Here is a 3,498-nt window from a genome sequence, read left to right as displayed (position 1 = left end):
CATAGCGTTGTATTAAAAATTTAAAATTAGTATCCCGAAAATTTAGTCAAAATAAAGTGGACTCTAAAATGAAAAGCAGCTTTGGAAATTATGTCGAAATGCTGGTTTTAATCTTAGAGGCAGCTTTACTTTGACTATAACTAGATATGGGCCAGTAAGTTTTAGAACTTTTGACAATAAAACGTTTTCGTAGTTTCCAAGGTTGTGCAATATTAAAAAAAAGTCAACAAACTTTAGTACAAATTTCGAACTTTTTAAAAATGCTAAAAAATCAATCAAAATTTTTAGCCATTTGAAACTTGTACTCAACTATTAGAATTCAGTGGGCTACAAAACCACATACTCAGAATTTAATTAAAAAACTCGAAACTTTAACGAAAATTTGTTAGTTTTCTTTTTTTTTTTTTAATTGCATATATTTTTAAGGCAGTGTCACTCGATTGGTACATTTGTACAGATTTGTATATTTTTATATTGGCGTGTGGTAAAAAAAAAAATGGGACAGTCTTTTTTTGTAGTCAAAATATTGGTACAATTCAGCGATGTTGTATTGAAAAATTTCAACAAATTAATTTTCGTGATTGGGATAAAGAAAAACACTTTGGGTGTTCACCTAATTGGGATACGATTAGCACCAATCTTTGGCAAATATACTTATAAAAAACTTACCAAAATTAGACTTCTTCTAGACTTCAGCAGGAAAAAAAGAAGTCTGATGAGGAGATGTGGTGATCTCCGAAATAGCGGCTATAACTTCTACCGCTTAGACTTTGTTGCTTTTTCAATTTTTCTTAATAAACAATCGTGGTACAAAGCTCAATAAAAATATTAAAAACAAAATGTTAATAAGCCACAATAACATTGCCAAAAAAAATTGTTTTTTCAATTACTTAAAGAAAATAGAATGTTTTTTCCCTCCTGTAAAAATGCAGTTAGCAACTTTTCACTCTACGCTTATATCGCTATATCGTTAAAATATTCAATAAAAAAATTTGCCGTAAGTAGTTTGAGGTACATATCGTCGCTACCATGTCAAACTATCGAATTTGAAAATGGGTACTTTTACTTTCCGCCTCTAAGAAGACCAGAAATTTTACGAGTTGCCGACTTACGTACCATTCCAAACGCTTGCGCAAGGTATCGTAATTTAAATCTAATTGTTATACATTCGATAGTTTGACATGGTAGCGACGACATGCAGAAGTGAAAAAAATATTTAACAGTTTGCTTGTGCTACCGGCTGCGCCTTCCGCGAGAACTGCCTGTAGACATGCACTTTTTATACCCGAGCGCACTTGTGCACAAGGGTATATTAACTTTGTTCACATAACGGTTGTTTGTAACAGCCAAAACGAATCGAGATAGATATAGACAAATGCATACATATATGCTCAGAATGAATAGAGAAATCGATTAAGTCATGTCTGTCTGTCCGTCCGTCCGTGTACACGATAACTCGAGCAAAAATTTAGATATCTCAACGAAATTTGGTATGTTGGTTTCCGTTAATCCAAGGTAGGTTGGTATTGAAAATGGGCGAAATCGGACAGTAACCACACCCACTTCCCATATAACGGTAATTTCCAGAAATACGAAAACTGCGATATTTTAGTAACTACTGAAGATAATTCACTCAAAATTAATATTTACAATAAATTTTAGACGAAAATTAACAGTATTATAAATTTTTGGAAAATGGGCGTAGCCGCGCCCACTTATGGTTACATGTGTATAGCTTGGCTACCGCTGCACCAATTTCTTCCAAACACAGTTGTTGGCCTTGGTACAGCATACTAAATGGCCAAAAAATTTTAAAATCGGTCAATAACCACGCCTACATCCCATATATATAACGGTAATTTAGAGAAATACTAAATCTTCGATAAATCAGTAAATATTAAAGCTAATTTATTCAAAATTGATGCTTGCAACAATTCTTTACCAAGAAATACGCCTATGGTAAAATTTTGGAAAATGGGCGTGGCACCGCCCCTTATGATCACATATATGTATCTCGGTAACCGTTCCACCAATTTGTACCAAACTCGGTACGGTTATTGTGCTTGCCACATAAAAGCAAAACGTTGAAAATTATTGAAATCGGACCAAAATTACGGCCGCTTTTCATATAACGGTAAATTTCGGAAATGCTTGAAACTTCAATATTTCGAAATTGAAGGACGCTAATTTACTCAAAATTGATACACCCCGGCTTACCATCTAGCGGTAGCATTCGGAAAGGTGAAAAAAACATACATTTAATACTTGCGCCGGGTATTTAATGTTCGGCTCCGCCTGAACTTAGACTTTCTTACTTGTTTTTAGTTATTTTGAATTTGCACTTTTGCATTCATACGAATAAACTTTATCTCTTTATTAGATTAATGTCGCTTTGGAAGTGTAATCATAAGAAAAATAATTCTCTATTTATGGACAGTTTTTTGCCCACACTAAACATTTTTTTACAGCTGATTGCAAAGAAATGCCCACAGGCGCACAATAATTCGAACAGAACAAGCTAGCTGCATAAAAGTGGTCATTAAATTTTTTTATTATAATGATTGAAAAAGACCTCCATTATTCTCATAATTTCTAATTAGATAACATGTTTGCTTTATTATTGTTCTATAAAAAGTAATTAATTATTTTTATAAGAAAAATGGATACGCGTGTTGTTTTATTTCATGTTGTGGACTTATTGCTATTTAAAGATTTTATAGAGATTTTCTTACTTCATATTTATGATAAATTTGCAGGCAGAATGGCTGAAAGAGAGATAAAATTTTATCGGTAGATTTTCATCGAAGCTAGAACAAAAATGGATGAAAAGCGGAAAAAGAAGGGAGCGTTTTTTTTTAAATAACAATGAATGGATGCTGGGAGATCTCGTTTTTCGTATCTCCATACATAAGAACAGCCTTGGATATCTCCGTTATCATCTCTCTATTTTTTTTAGTAAATATAATAACACAAAATCATCAAAATAGGATTACTATACCATACAGCGCCCATGCAAATGAAAAACCGAAAAAAGGCGAAAAATTCGCAGTTTTCGCAATTAACTCGAAATCTTGGAGGTGTACGAGCCAAACGGACCTCCGATTCAGATTCAGCGGGTCGAAATACATGTCGGTGGATAGGTCTGGTTAAAAGCACACACCACTTTTTTTTGTGTGCCGGTATTATTGATCATTTTTTTAGTAAAAAACCTCATATAAGAACAATGATCTTGGAATTTATAATTAAACCTTTTTCTGAGTGTAGATTCATTAGCGGTTTCGGAGTCTTCGTGAACGCACACACTTACACTACATATCGTCGCTCCCAACGAAGAGTAGCACATCTCAAATTACCGTGGAAGACTAGCACGTTTCACTATTCGCGTCGAAGACTAGCATATTTCATTATTCGCGTCGAAAAGTAGCACATTTCAGATTCTCGCGTGGAAGACTAGCACATTTCACTATTCGCGTGGAAGACTAGCACATTTCAGATTTT

This window comes from Rhagoletis pomonella, unplaced genomic scaffold (assembly GCF_013731165.1).
Source record: "Rhagoletis pomonella isolate Grant_MI unplaced genomic scaffold, Rhpom_1.0 Rhpom_scaffold_00001, whole genome shotgun sequence".
In the NCBI taxonomy this organism is placed as follows: Eukaryota; Metazoa; Arthropoda; class Insecta; order Diptera; family Tephritidae; genus Rhagoletis; species Rhagoletis pomonella.
This window is presented reverse-complemented; position numbering follows the sequence as displayed.